At 44.9% G+C, this 14999-nt stretch overlaps 9 non-coding genes and 1 pseudogene across 9 annotated transcripts; all 10 read left to right on the top strand.

Moving 5' to 3' along the window:
- Positions 1–365: 365 nt before the first annotated feature.
- LOC135015643 (U1 spliceosomal RNA) lies at positions 366–529 on the top strand. Its single transcript, XR_010213860.1, has one exon. It is a non-coding gene; the product is annotated as a U1 spliceosomal RNA (small nuclear RNA).
- A 152-nt stretch (positions 530–681) lies between these two features.
- LOC135015683 (U1 spliceosomal RNA) lies at positions 682–835 on the top strand (annotated as a pseudogene).
- Positions 836–1515: 680 nt separating this feature from the next.
- On the top strand, positions 1516–1679 carry LOC135015716 (U1 spliceosomal RNA). Its single transcript, XR_010213910.1, has one exon. It is a non-coding gene; the product is annotated as a U1 spliceosomal RNA (small nuclear RNA).
- Positions 1680–1831: 152 nt separating this feature from the next.
- On the top strand, positions 1832–1994 carry LOC135015677 (U1 spliceosomal RNA). The gene has a single exon (XR_010213888.1). It is a non-coding gene; the product is annotated as a U1 spliceosomal RNA (small nuclear RNA).
- A 646-nt stretch (positions 1995–2640) lies between these two features.
- Positions 2641–2804, top strand: LOC135015633 (U1 spliceosomal RNA). The gene has a single exon (XR_010213851.1). It is a non-coding gene; the product is annotated as a U1 spliceosomal RNA (small nuclear RNA).
- A 152-nt stretch (positions 2805–2956) lies between these two features.
- On the top strand, positions 2957–3119 carry LOC135015680 (U1 spliceosomal RNA). The gene has a single exon (XR_010213891.1). It is a non-coding gene; the product is annotated as a U1 spliceosomal RNA (small nuclear RNA).
- Positions 3120–3790: 671 nt separating this feature from the next.
- On the top strand, positions 3791–3954 carry LOC135015715 (U1 spliceosomal RNA). Its single transcript, XR_010213909.1, has one exon. It is a non-coding gene; the product is annotated as a U1 spliceosomal RNA (small nuclear RNA).
- Positions 3955–4106: 152 nt separating this feature from the next.
- LOC135015646 (U1 spliceosomal RNA) lies at positions 4107–4269 on the top strand. Its single transcript, XR_010213863.1, has one exon. It is a non-coding gene; the product is annotated as a U1 spliceosomal RNA (small nuclear RNA).
- A 671-nt stretch (positions 4270–4940) lies between these two features.
- LOC135015734 (U1 spliceosomal RNA) lies at positions 4941–5104 on the top strand. Its single transcript, XR_010213929.1, has one exon. It is a non-coding gene; the product is annotated as a U1 spliceosomal RNA (small nuclear RNA).
- Positions 5105–5256: 152 nt separating this feature from the next.
- On the top strand, positions 5257–5419 carry LOC135015665 (U1 spliceosomal RNA). The gene has a single exon (XR_010213879.1). It is a non-coding gene; the product is annotated as a U1 spliceosomal RNA (small nuclear RNA).
- The last annotated feature ends 9580 nt before the right edge of the window (positions 5420–14999 follow it).

Raw genomic sequence — 14999 nt, 5'->3', positions numbered from 1 at the left:
GAATTAGAAGTCATCCAAGCGCCGCAAAAGGCCGCCATGCCCTGCACATCCCTTTTTTCTTTTCATATGCAGACGAGGGTTGAAGCCAACTTTGACCCACTGCTTGGATGACATCACCATATGCAAATCCATCTGCTGCAGGCCTTCCCCCAGGAATGCTAGCACTAGTTGTTGCATTTGGTTTGTTGTTTGGGGGTGCTTCAGTATTAGGCAGCCTTCTGCCCTCCCATGTTCATCTGAAAATATGTGTTCTCCCTGCAGTTGTTGTCCCCAGATGAGAGTTCCCTTGTGCTGCCTCAGTTGAATCGCCTTTACTTGACAGAGATGTGCCTGAGCAGCGGCCCTCCCCAGCCCTATCCCAAATCATACTTATTTTGCATAGGAGATATCATGGTCATGAAGATTGTTCTCCCAGGGTGAGGTTCATTCATTGCTTTCTGGGTATGATGACCCCTGTGATTTCCCCAAATGTGGGAAACTCGACTGCATTATTTGTGGTAGTGGGGGACTGTGTTTGTGCTTTCCTCTGGTCAGCTCTGGTAAAAGTCAGATTTCTTTGTCTCAGATCTTCCTCTAGCCTTGTTCTTCTTTCGAGAGTTCCCTTGTGCTGCCTCAGTTGGATCTCCTTCACTTGACAGGGGGGTGCCCGAGCAGCGACCCTCCCCAGCTCTAGCCCAACTCCTACTTACCTGCCAGGTGAGATACTATGATCATGTAGGTGCTTCTCCCAGGGCAAGGCTCACCCATTGCACTCTGGGTGTGCTGCTTCTTTGATTTCCCCAAATGTGGGAAACTTAACTGCATAATTTGTGTTTCCCATGGTCGGCTCTCATATAATTCAGATCTCTTTGTCTCAGGTCTCTCTTCAGCCTAGTTTGCTGTCTGTTTCCACTTCTCTTTTCTTGAGCCGCTCCCTTCTATGCCCTTGCGCACTATCCTGACTTCTCCCATCTGCTTACTTTGTGCCTTCCAACGCACAATGCGAACTACAGGTAGTGCTGCAGGGCCCACACCCTTTTACTTGCCTTACAGAGCAGCTCTGGAGCTGTTACAGTGCCCAGCTGCTGCAAGAAATCAGCTTGAATGCTTCAGGGGCTGGGGCATAGCCAACATGAGCCCCACACCGAAGGAGGGTGGAGGTGTTTAATGCGAACTAGGGGTCATCCAAGCGCCGCAAAAGGCCGCCATGCCCTGCACGCCCCTTTTCTCTTTTCATATGCAGATGAGGGTTGAAGCCAACTTTGACCCACTGCTTGGATGACATCACCATATGCAAATCCATCTGCTGCAGGCCTACCCCCAGGAATGCTTGTACTAGTAGTTGCATTTGGTTTGTTGTTTGGGGGTGCTTCAGTATTAGGCAGCCTTCTGCCCTCCCATGTTCATCTGAAAATATGTGTTCTCCCTGCAGTTGTTGTCCCCAGATGAGAGTTCCCTTGTGCTGCCTCAGTTGAATCTCCTTTACTTGACAGAGATGTGCCTGAGCAGCGGCCCTCCCCAGCCCTATCCCAAATCATACTTATTTTGCATAGGAGATACCATGGTCATGAAGATTGTTCTCCCAGGGTGAGGTTCATTCATTGCATTCTGGGTATGCTGACCCCTGTGATTTCCCCAAATGTGGGAAACTCGACTGCATTATTTGTGGTAGTGGGGGACTGTGTTTGTGCTTTCCTCTGGTCAGCTCTGGTAAAAGTCAGATTTCTTTGTCTCAGATCTTCCTCTAGCCTTGTTCTTCTTTCGAGAGTTCCCTTGTGCTGCCTCAGTTGGATCTCCTTCACTTGACAGGGGGGTGCACGAGCAGCGACCCTCCCCAGCTCTAGCCCAACTCCTATTTACCTGCCAGGTGAGATACTATGATCAGGAAGGTGCTTCTCCCAGGGCAAGGCTCACCCATTGCACTCTGGGTGTGCTGCTCCTGCGATTTCCCCAAATGTGGGACACTTGACTGCATAATTTGTGTTTCCTCTGGTCGGCTCTCATATAATTCAGATCTCTTTGTCTCAGGTCTTTCTCCAGCCTAGTTTGCTGTCTGTTTCCACTTCTCTTTTCTTGAGCCGCTCCCTTCTATGCAGTTGCGCACTATCCTGACCTCTCCCGTCTGCTTACTTTGTGCCTTCCAACGCACAATGCATACTACAGGTAGTGCTGCAGGGCCCACACCCTTTTACATGCTTTACAGAGCAACTCTGGAGCTGTTACAGTGCCCAGCTGCTGCAAGAAATCATCTTGAATGCTTCAGGGGCTGGGGCATAGCCAACATGAGCCCCACACCGAAGGAGGGGTCATCCAAGCGCCACAAAAGGACACCATGCCCTGCACATCCCTTTTTTCTTTTCATATGCAGACGAGGGTTGAAGCCAACTTTGACCCACTGCTTGGATGACATCACCATATGCAAATCCATCTGCTGCAGGCCTTCCCCCAGGAATGCTTGCACTAGTTGTTGCATTTGGTTTGTTGTTTGGGGGTGCTTCAGTATTAGGCAGCCTTCTGCCCTCCCATGTTCATCTGAAAATATGTGTTCTCCCTGCAGTTGTTGTCCCCAGATGAGAGTTCCCTTGTGCTGCCTCAGTTGAATCTTCTTTACTTGACAGAGATGTGCCTGAGCAGCGGCCCTCCCCAGCCCTATCCCAAATCATACTTATTTTGCATAGGAGATACCATGGTCATGAAGATTGTTCTCCCAGGGTGAGGTTCATTCATTGCATTCTGGGTATGCTGACCCCTGTGATTTCCCCAAATGTGGGAAACTCGACAGCATTATTTGTGGTAGTGGGGGACTGTGTTTGTGCTTTCTTCTGGTCAACTCTGGTAAAAATCAGATTTCTTTGTCTCAGATCTTCCTCTAGCCTTGTTCCTCTTTCGAGAGTTCCCTTGTGCTGCCTCAGTTGGATCTCCTTCACTTGACAGGGGGGTACCCGAGCAGCGACCCTCCCCAGCTCTAGCCCAACTCCTACTTACCTGCCAGGTGAGATACTATGATCATGTAGGTGCTTCTCCCAGGGCAAGGCTCACCCATTGCACTCTGGGTGTGCTGCCCCTGTGATTTCCCCAAATGTGGGAAACTTGACTGCATAATTTGTGTTTACCCTGGTCGTCTCTCGTATAATTCAGATCTCTTTGTCTCAGGTCTCTCTCCAGCCTAGTTTGCTGTCTGTTTCCACTTCTCTTTTCTTGAGCCGCTCCCTTCTATGCCCTTGCGCACTATCCTGACTTCTCCCGTCTGCTTACTTTGTGCCTTCCAACACACAATGCAAACTACAGGTAGTGCTGCAGGGCCCACACCCTTTTACTTGCCTCACAGAGCAGCTCTGGAGCTGTTACAGTACCCAGCTGCTGCAAGAAATCAGCTTGAATGCTTCAGGGGCTGGGGCATTGCCAACATGAGCCCCACACCGAAGGAGGGTGGAGGTGTTTAATGCGAACTAAGGGTCACCCAAGCGCCGCAAAAGGCCGCCATGCCCTGCACGCCCCTTTTCTCTTTTCATATGCAGACGAGGGTTGAAGCCAACTTTGACCCACTGCTTGGATGGCATTACCATATGCAAATCAATCTGCTGCAGGCCTTCCCCCAGGAATGCTTGCACTAGTTGTTGCATTTGGTTTGTTGTTTGGGGGTGCTTCGGTATTAGGCAGCCTTCTGCCCTCCCATGTTCATCTGAAAATATGTGTTCTCCCTGCAGTTGTTGTCCCCAGATGAGAGTTCCCTTGTGCTGCCTCAGTTGAATCTCCTTTACTTGACAGAGATGTGCCTGAGCAGCGGCCCTCCCCAGCCCTATCCCAAATCATACTTATTTTGCATAGGAGATACCATGGTCATGAAGATTGTTCTCCCAGGGTGAGGTTCATTCATTGCATTCTGGGTATGCTGACCCCTGTGATTTCCCCAAATGTGGGAAACTCGACTGCATTATTTGTGGTAGTGGGGGACTGTGTTTGTGCTTTCCTCTGCTCAGCTCTGGTAAAAGTCAGATTTCTTTGTCTCAGATCTTCCTCAAGCCTTGTTCTTCTTTCGAGAGTTCCCTTGTGCTGCCTCAGTTGGATCTCCTTCACTTGACAGGGGGGTGCCCGAGCAGCGACCCTCCCCAGCTCTAGCCCAACTCCTACTTACCTGCCAGGTGAGATACTATGATCAGGAAGGTGCTTCTCCCAGGGCAAGGCTCACCCATTGCACTCTGGGTGTGCTGCTCCTGCGATTTCCCCAAATGTGGGAAACTTGACTGCATAATTTGTGTTTCCTCTGGTCGGCTCTCGTATAATTCAGATCTCTTTGTCTCAGGTCTTTCTCCAGCCTAGTTTGCTGTCTGTTTCCACTTCTCTTTTCTTGAGCCGCTCCCTTCTATGCCCTTGCGCACTATCCTGACCTCTCCCGTCTGCTTACTTTGTGCCTTCCAACGCACAATGCATACTACAGGTAGTGCTGCAGGGCCCACACCCTTTTACATGCTTTACAGAACAGCTCTGGAGCTGTTACAGTGCCCAGCTGCTGCAAGAAATCATCTTGAATGCTTCAGGGGCTGGGGCATAGCCAACATGAGCCCCACACCGAAGGAGGGTGGAGATGTTTAATGCGAATTAAGGGTCATCCAAGCGCCACAAAAGGACGCCATGCCCTGCACATCCCTTTTTTCTTTTCATATGCAGACGAGGGTTGAAGCCAACTTTGACCCACTGCTTGGATGACATCACCATATGCAAATCCATCTGCTGCAGGCCTTCCCCCAGGAATGCTTACACTAGTTGTTGCATTTGGTTTGTTGTTTGGGGGTGCTTCAGTATTAGGCAGCCTTCTGCCCTCCCATGTTCATCTGAAAATATGTGTTCTCCCTGCAGTTGTTGTCCCCAGATGAGAGTTCCCTTGTGCTGCCTCAGTTGAATCTCCTTTACTTGACAGAGATGTGCCTGGGCAGCGGCCCTCCCCAGCCCTATCCCAAATCATACTTATTTTGCATAGGAGATACCATGGTCATGAAGATTGTTCTCCCAGGGTGAGGTTCATTCATTGCATTCTGGGTATGCTGACCCCTGTGATTTCCCCAAATGTGGGAAACTCGACTGCATTATTTGTGGTAGTGGGGGACTGTGTTTGTGCTTTCTTCTGGTCAGCTCTGGTAAAAGTCAGATTTCTTTGTCTCAGATCTTCCTCTAGCCTTGTTCCTCTTTCAAGAGTTCCCTAGTGCTGCCTCAGTTGGATCTCCTTCACTTGACAGGGGGGTGCCCGAGCATCGACCCTCCCCAGCTCTAGCCCAACTCCTACTTACCTGCCAGGTGAGATACTATGATCATGAAGGTGCTTCTCCCAGGGCAAGGCTCACCCATTGCACTCTGGGTGTGCTACACCTGCAATTTCCCCAAATGTGGGACACTTGACTGCATAATTTGTGTTTCCCCTGGTCGGCTCTCGTATAATTCAGATCTCTTTGTCTCAGGTCTCTCTCCAGCCTAGTTTGCTGTCTGTTTCCCCTTCTCTTTTCTTGAGCCGCTCCCTTCTATGCCCTTGTGCACTATCCTGACTTCTCCCGTCTGCTTACTTTGTGCCTTCCAATGCACAATGCAAACTACAGGTAGTGCTGCAGGGCCCACACCCTTTTTTACTTGCCTTACAGAGCAGCTCTGGAGCTGTTACAGTGCCCAGCTGCTGCAAGAAATCAGCTTGAATGCTTCAGGGGCTGGGGCATAGCCAACATGAGCCCCACACCGAAGGAGGGTGGAGGTGTTTAATGCGAACTAGGGGTCATCCAAGCGCCGCAAAAGGCCGCCATGCCCTGCACGCCCCTTTTCTCTTTTTTGATATGCAGACGAGGGTTGAAGCCAACTTTGACCCACTGCTTGGATGGCATTACCATATGCAAATCAATCTGCTGCAGGCCTTCCCCAAGGAATGCTTGCACTAGTTGTTGCATTTGGTTTGTTGTTTGGGGGTGCTTCAGTATTAGGCAGCCTTCTGGCCTCCCATGTGTAGATAAAGCCTCCTGTTAGGCCATCATCTACACGACATAGCCCTGAATTTTCCAATGCGCAGCTCTTTGCAAAAGAGAGATATTGGCAAGGAAAAGCTGTCTTGTACCTTTGCATTTTTCTCCCAAACGAAGGACACTAGAAAGAAAATTTTAAAGCCTCCTGTTAGGCCATCATCTACACGACATAGCCCTGAATTTTCCAATGCGCAGCTCTTTGCAAAAGAGAGATATTGGCAAGGAAAAGCTGTCTTGTACCTTTGCATTTTTCTCCCAAACGAAGGACACTAGAAAGAAAATTTTAAAGCCTCCTGTTAGGCCATCATCTACACGACATAGCCCTGAATTTTCCAATGCGTAGCTCTTTGCAAAAGAGAGATATTGGCAAGGAAAAGCTGTCTTGTACCTTTGCATTTTTCTCCCAAACGAAGGACACTAGAAAGAAAATTTTAAAGCCTCCTGTTAGGCCATCATCTACACGACATAGCCCTGAATTTTCCAATGCGCAGCTCTTTGCAAAAGAGAGATATTGGCAAGGAAAAGCTGTCTTGTGCCATTGCATTTTTCTCCCAAACGAAGGACACTAGAAAGAACATTTTAAAGCCTCCTGTTAGGCCATCATCTACACGACATAGCCCTGAATTTTCCAATGCGCAGCTCTTTGCAAAAGAGAGATATTGGCAAGGAAAAGCTGTCTTGTACCTTTGCATTTTTCTCCCAAACGAAGGACACTAGAAAGAAAATTTTAAAGCCTCCTGTTAGGCCATCATCTACACGACATAGCCCTGAATTTTCCAATGCGCAGCTCTTTGCAAAAGAGAGATATTGGCAAGGAAAAGCTGTCTTGTACCATTGCATTTTTCTCCCAAACGAAGGACACTAGAAAGAAAATTTTAAAGCCTCCTGTTAGGCCATCATCTACACGACATAGCCCTGAATTTTCCAATGCGCAGCTCTTTGCAAAAGAGAGATATTGGCAAGGAAAAGCTGTCTTGTACCATTGCATTTTTCTCCCAAACGAAGGACACTAGAAAGAAAATTTTAAAGCCTCCTGTTAGGCCATCATCTACACGACATAGCCCTGAATTTTCCAATGCGCAGCTCTTTGCAAAAGAGAGATATTGGCAAGGAAAAGCTGTCTTGTACCATTGCATTTTTCTCCCAAACGAAGGACACTAGAAAGAACATTTTAAAGCCTCCTGTTAGGCCATCATCTACACGACATAGCCCTGAATTTTCCAATGCGCAGCTCTTTGCAAAAGAGAGATATTGGCAAGGAAAAGCTGTCTTGTACCTTTGCATTTTTCTCCCAAACGAAGGACACTAGAAAGAAAATTTTAAAGCCTCCTGTTAGGCCATCATCTACACGACATAGCCCTGAATTTTCCAATGCGCAGCTCTTTGCAAAAGAGAGATATTGGCAAGGAAAAGCTGTCTTGTACCATTGCATTTTTCTCCCAAACGAAGGACACTAGAAAGAACATTTTAAAGCCTCCTGTTAGGCCATCATCTACACGACATAGTCCTGAATTTTCCAATGCGCAGCTCTTTGCAAAAGAGAGATATTGGCAAGGAAAAGCTGTCTTGTACCTTTGCATTTTTCTCCCAAACGAAGGACACTAGAAAGAAAATTTTAAAGCCTCCTGTTAGGCCATCATCTACACGACATAGCCCTGAATTTTCCAATGCGCAGCTCTTTGTAAAAGAGAGATATTGGCAAGGAAAAGCTGTCTTGTACCATTGCATTTTTCTCCCAAACGAAGGACACTAGAAAGAACATTTTAAAGCCTCCTGTTAGGCCATCATCTACACGACATAGCCCTGAATTTTCCAATGCGCAGCTCTTTGCAAAAGAGAGATATTGGCAAGGAAAAGCTGTCTTGTACCTTTGCATTTTTCTCCCAAACGAAGGTCACTAGAAAGAAAATTTTAAAGCCTCCTGTTAGGCCATCATCTACACGACATAGCCCTGAATTTTCCAATGCGCAGCTCTTTGCAAAAGAGAGATATTGGCAAGGAAAAGCTGTCTTGTACCATTGCATTTTTCTCCCAAACGAAGGACACTAGAAAGAAAATTTTAAAGCCTCCTGTTAGGCCATCATCTACACGACATAGCCCTGAATTTTCCAATGCGCAGCTCTTTGCAAAAGAGAGATATTGGCAAGGAAAAGCTGTCTTGTACCATTGCATTTTTCTCCCAAACGAAGGACACTAGAAAGAACATTTTAAAGCCTCCTGTTAGGCCATCATCTACACGACATAGCCCTGAATTTTCCAATGCGCAGCTCTTTGCAAAAGAGAGATATTGGCAAGGAAAAGCTGTCTTGTACCTTTGCATTTTTCTCCCAAACGAAGGACACTAGAAAGAAAATTTTAAAGCCTCCTGTTAGGCCATCATCTACACGACATAGCCCTGAATTTTCCAATGCGCAGCTCTTTGCAAAAGAGAGACATTGGCAAGGAAAAGCTGTCTTGTACCATTGCATTTTTCTCCCAAACGAAGGACACTAGAAAGAACATTTTAAAGCCTCCTGTTAGGCCATCATCTACACGACATAGCCCTGAATTTTCCAATGCGCAGCTCGTTGCAAAAGAGAGATATTGGCAAGGAAAAGCTGTCTTGTACCTTTGCATTTTTCTCCCAAACGAAGGTCACTAGAAAGAAAATTTTAAAGCCTCCTGTTAGGCCATCATCTACACGACATAGCCCTGAATTTTCCAATGCGTAGCTCTTTGCAAAAGAGAGATATTGGCAAGGAAAAGCTGTCTTGTACCTTTGCATTTTTCTCCCAAACGAAGGACACTAGAAAGAAAATTTTAAAGCCTCCTGTTAGGCCATCATCTACACGACATAGCCCTGAATTTTCCAATGAGTAGCTCTTTGCAAAAGAGAGATATTGGCAAGGAAAAGCTGTCTTGTACCTTTGCATTTTTCTCCCAAACGAAGGACACTAGAAAGAAAATTTTAAAGCCTCCTGTTAGGCCATCATCTACACGACATAGCCCTGAATTTTCCAATGCGCAGCTCTTTGCAAAAGAGAGATATTGGCAAGGAAAAGCTGTCTTGTACCATTGCATTTTTCTCCCAAACGAAGGACACTAGAAAGAAAAATTTAAAGCCTCCTGTTAGGCCATCATCTACACGACATAGCCCTGAATTTTCCAATGCGCAGCTCTTTGCAAAAGAGAGATATTGGCAAGGAAAAGCTGTCTTGTACCATTGCATTTTTCTCCCAAACGAAGGACACTAGAAAGAACATTTTAAAGCCTCCTGTTAGGCCATCATTTACACGACATAGCCCTGAATTTTCCAATGCGCAGCTCTTTGCAAAAGAGAGATATTGGCAAGGAAAAGCTGTCTTGTACCTTTGCATTTTTCTCCCAAACGAAGGACACTAGAAAGAAAATTTTAAAGCCTCCTGTTAGGCCATCATCTACACGACATAGCCCTGAATTTTCCAATGCGCAGCTCTTTGCAAAAGAGAGACATTGGCAAGGAAAAGCTGTCTTGTACCATTGCATTTTTCTCCCAAACGAAGGACACTAGAAAGAAAATTTTAAAGCCTCCTGTTAGGCCATCATCTACACGACATAGTCCTGAATTTTCCAATGCGCAGCTCTTTGCAAAAGAGAGATATTGGCAAGGAAAAGCTGTCTTGTACCTTTGCATTTTTCTCCCAAACGAAGGACACTAGAAAGAAAATTTTAAAGCCTCCTGTTAGGCCATCATCTACACGACATAGCCCTGAATTTTCCAATGCGCAGCTCTTTGCAAAAGAGAGACATTGGCAAGGAAAAGCTGTCTTGTACCATTGCATTTTTCTCCCAAACGAAGGACACTAGAAAGAACATTTTAAAGCCTCCTGTTAGGCCATCATCTACACGACATAGCCCTGAATTTTCCAATGCGCAGCTCGTTGCAAAAGAGAGATATTGGCAAGGAAAAGCTGTCTTGTACCTTTGCATTTTTCTCCCAAACGAAGGTCACTAGAAAGAAAATTTTAAAGCCTCCTGTTAGGCCATCATCTACACGACATAGCCCTGAATTTTCCAATGCGTAGCTCTTTGCAAAAGAGAGATATTGGCAAGGAAAAGCTGTCTTGTACCTTTGCATTTTTCTCCCAAACGAAGGACACTAGAAAGAAAATTTTAAAGCCTCCTGTTAGGCCATCATCTACACGACATAGCCCTGAATTTTCCAATGAGTAGCTCTTTGCAAAAGAGAGATATTGGCAAGGAAAAGCTGTCTTGTACCTTTGCATTTTTCTCCCAAACGAAGGACACTAGAAAGAAAATTTTAAAGCCTCCTGTTAGGCCATCATCTACACGACATAGCCCTGAATTTTCCAATGCGCAGCTCTTTGCAAAAGAGAGATATTGGCAAGGAAAAGCTGTCTTGTACCATTGCATTTTTCTCCCAAACGAAGGATACTAGAAAGAAAAATTTAAAGCCTCCTGTTAGGCCATCATCTACACGACATAGCCCTGAATTTTCCAATGCGCAGCTCTTTGCAAAAGAGAGATATTGGCAAGGAAAAGCTGTCTTGTACCATTGCATTTTTCTCCCAAACGAAGGACACTAGAAAGAACATTTTAAAGCCTCCTGTTAGGCCATCATTTACACGACATAGCCCTGAATTTTCCAATGCGCAGCTCTTTGCAAAAGAGAGATATTGGCAAGGAAAAGCTGTCTTGTACCTTTGCATTTTTCTCCCAAACGAAGGACACTAGAAAGAAAATTTTAAAGCCTCCTGTTAGGCCATCATCTACACGACATAGCCCTGAATTTTCCAATGCGCAGCTCTTTGCAAAAGAGAGACATTGGCAAGGAAAAGCTGTCTTGTACCATTGCATTTTTCTCCCAAACGAAGGACACTAGAAAGAAAATTTTAAAGCCTCCTGTTAGGCCATCATCTACACGACATAGTCCTGAATTTTCCAATGCGCAGCTCTTTGCAAAAGAGAGATATTGGCAAGGAAAAGCTGTCTTGTACCTTTGCATTTTTCTCCCAAACGAAGGACACTAGAAAGAAAATTTTAAAGCCTCCTGTTAGGCCATCATCTACACGACATAGCCCTGAATTTTCCAATGCGCAGCTCTTTGTAAAAGAGAGATATTGGCAAGGAAAAGCTGTCTTGTACCATTGCATTTTTCTCCCAAACGAAGGACACTAGAAAGAACATTTTAAAGCCTCCTGTTAGGCCATCATCTACACGACATAGCCCTGAATTTTCCAATGCGCAGCTCTTTGCAAAAGAGAGATATTGGCAAGGAAAAGCTGTCTTGTACCTTTGCATTTTTCTCCCAAACGAAGGTCACTAGAAAGAAAATTTTAAAGCCTCCTGTTAGGCCATCATCTACACGACATAGCCCTGAATTTTCCAATGCGCAGCTCTTTGCAAAAGAGAGATATTGGCAAGGAAAAGCTGTCTTGTACCATTGCATTTTTCTCCCAAACGAAGGACACTAGAAAGAAAATTTTAAAGCCTCCTGTTAGGCCATCATCTACACGACATAGCCCTGAATTTTCCAATGCGCAGCTCTTTGCAAAAGAGAGATATTGGCAAGGAAAAGCTGTCTTGTACCATTGCATTTTTCTCCCAAACGAAGGACACTAGAAAGAACATTTTAAAGCCTCCTGTTAGGCCATCATCTACACGACATAGCCCGGAATTTTCCAATGCGCAGCTCTTTGCAAAAGAGAGATATTGGCAAGGAAAAGCTGTCTTGTACCTTTGCATTTTTCTCCCAAACGAAGGACACTAGAAAGAAAATTTTAAAGCCTCCTGTTAGGCCATCATCTACACGACATAGCCCTGAATTTTCCAATGCGCAGCTCTTTGCAAAAGAGAGACATTGGCAAGGAAAAGCTGTCTTGTACCATTGCATTTTTCTCCCAAACGAAGGACACTAGAAAGAACATTTTAAAGCCTCCTGTTAGGCCATCATCTACACGACATAGCCCTGAATTTTCCAATGCGCAGCTCTTTGCAAAAGAGAGATATTGGCAAGGAAAAGCTGTCTTGTACCTTTGCATTTTTCTCCCAAACGAAGGTCACTAGAAAGAAAATTTTAAAGCCTCCTGTTAGGCCATCATCTACACGACATAGCCCTGAATTTTCCAATGCGTAGCTCTTTGCAAAAGAGAGATATTGGCAAGGAAAAGCTGTCTTGTACCTTTGCATTTTTCTCCCAAACGAAGGACACTAGAAAGAAAATTTTAAAGCCTCCTGTTAGGCCATCATCTACACGACATAGCCCTGAATTTTCCAATGAGTAGCTCTTTGCAAAAGAGAGATATTGGCAAGGAAAAGCTGTCTTGTACCTTTGCATTTTTCTCCCAAACGAAGGACACTAGAAAGAAAATTTTAAAGCCTCCTGTTAGGCCATCATCTACACGACATAGCCCTGAATTTTCCAATGCGCAGCTCTTTGCAAAAGAGAGATATTGGCAAGGAAAAGCTGTCTTGTACCATTGCATTTTTCTCCCAAACGAAGGACACTAGAAAGAAAAATTTAAAGCCTCCTGTTAGGCCATCATCTACACGACATAGCCCTGAATTTTCCAATGCGCAGCTCTTTGCAAAAGAGAGATATTGGCAAGGAAAAGCTGTCTTGTACCATTGCATTTTTCTCCCAAACGAAGGACACTAGAAAGAACATTTTAAAGCCTCCTGTTAGGCCATCATTTACACGACATAGCCCTGAATTTTCCAATGCGCAGCTCTTTGCAAAAGAGAGATATTGGCAAGGAAAAGCTGTCTTGTACCTTTGCATTTTTCTCCCAAACGAAGGACACTAGAAAGAAAATTTTAAAGCCTCCTGTTAGGCCATCATCTACACGACATAGCCCTGAATTTTCCAATGCGCAGCTCTTTGCAAAAGAGAGACATTGGCAAGGAAAAGCTGTCTTGTACCATTGCATTTTTCTCCCAAACGAAGGACACTAGAAAGAACATTTTAAAGCCTCCTGTTAGGCCATCATCTACACGACATAGCCCTGAATTTTCCAATGCGCAGCTCGTTGCAAAAGAGAGATATTGGCAAGGAAAAGCTGTCTTGTACCTTTGCATTTTTCTCCCAAACGAAGGTCACTAGAAAGAAAATTTTAAAGCCTCCTGTTAGGCCATCATCTACACGACATAGCCCTGAATTTTCCAATGCGTAGCTCTTTGCAAAAGAGAGATATTGGCAAGGAAAAGCTGTCTTGTACCTTTGCATTTTTCTCCCAAACGAAGGACACTAGAAAGAAAATTTTAAAGCCTCCTGTTAGGCCATCATCTACACGACATAGCCCTGAATTTTCCAATGCGCAGCTCTTTGCAAAAGGGAGATATTGGCAAGGAAAAGCTGTCTTGTACCATTGCATTTTTCTCCCAAACGAAGGACACTAGAAAGAACATTTTAAAGCCTCCTGTTAGGCCATCATCTACACGACATAGCCCTGAATTTTCCAATGCGCAGCTCTTTGCAAAAGAGAGATATTGGCAAGGAAAAGCTGTCTTGTACCTTTGCATTTTTCTCCCAAACGAAGGTCACTAGAAAGAAAATTTTAAAGCCTCCTGTTAGGCCATCATCTACACGACATAGCCCTGAATTTTCCAATGCGTAGCTCTTTGCAAAAGAGAGATATTGGCAAGGAAAAGCTGTCTTGTACCTTTGCATTTTTCTCCCAAACGAAGGACACTAGAAAGAAAATTTTAAAGCCTCCTGTTAGGCCATCATCTACACGACATAGCCCTGAATTTTCCAATGCGCAGCTCTTTGCAAAAGAGAGATATTGGCAAGGAAAAGCTGTCTTGTACCATTGCATTTTTCTCCCAAACGAAGGACACTAGAAAGAAAAATTTAAAGCCTCCTGTTAGGCCATCATCTACACGACATAGCCCTGAATTTTCCAATGCGTAGCTCTTTGCAAAAGAGAGATATTGGCAAGGAAAAGCTGTCTTGTACATTTGCATTTTTCTCCCAAACGAAGGACACTAGAAAGAAAATTTTAAAGCCTCCTGTTAGGCCATCATCTACACGACATAGCCCTGAATTTTCCAATGCGCAGCTCTTTGCAAAAGAGAGATATTGGCAAGGAAAAGCTGTCTTGTACCATTGCATTTTTCTCCCAAACGAAGGACACTAGAAAGAAAATTTTAAAGCCTCCTGTTAGGCCATCATCTACACGACATAGCCCTGAATTTTCCAATGCGTAGCTCTTTGCAAAAGAGAGATATTGGCAAGGAAAAGCTGTCTTGTACCTTTGCATTTTTCTCCCAAACGAAGGACACTAGAAAGAAAATTTTAAAGCCTCCTGTTAGGCCATCATCTACACGACATAGCCCTGAATTTTCCAATGCGCAGCTCTTTGCAAAAGAGAGATATTGGCAAGGAAAAGCTGTCTTGTACCATTGCATTTTTCTCCCAAACGAAGGACACTAGAAAGAACATTTTAAAGCCTCCTGTTAGGCCATCATCTACACGACATTGCCCTGAATTTTCCAATGCGCAGCTCTTTGCAAAAGAGAGATATTGGCAAGGAAAAGCTGTCTTGTACCATTGCATTTTTCTCCCAAACGAAGGACACTAGAGAGAACATTTTAAAGCCTCCTGTTAGGCCATCATCTACACGACATAGCCCTGAATTTTCCAATGCGCAGCTCTTTGCAAAAGAGAGATATTGGCAAGGAAAAGCTGTCTTGTACCATTGCATTTTTCTCCCAAACGAAGGACACTAGAAAGAACATTTTAAAGCCTCCTGTTAGGCCATCATCTACACGACATAGCCCTGAATTTTCCAATGCGCAGCTCTTTGCAAAAGAGAGATATTGGCAAGGAAAAGCTGTCTTGTACCATTGCATTTTTCTCCCAAACGAAGGACACTAGAAAGAACATTTTAAAGCCTCCTGTTAGGCCATCATCTACACGACATAGCCCTGAATTTTCCAATGCGCAGCTCTTTGCAAAAGAGAGATATTGGCAAGGAAAAGCTGTCTTGTACCATTGCATTTTTCTCCCAAACGAAGGACACTAGAAAGAAAATTTTAAAG

Source organism: Pseudophryne corroboree, unplaced genomic scaffold (assembly GCF_028390025.1).
Source record: "Pseudophryne corroboree isolate aPseCor3 unplaced genomic scaffold, aPseCor3.hap2 scaffold_297, whole genome shotgun sequence".
In the NCBI taxonomy this organism is placed as follows: Eukaryota; Metazoa; Chordata; class Amphibia; order Anura; family Myobatrachidae; genus Pseudophryne; species Pseudophryne corroboree.
This window is presented reverse-complemented; position numbering and strand designations above follow the sequence as displayed.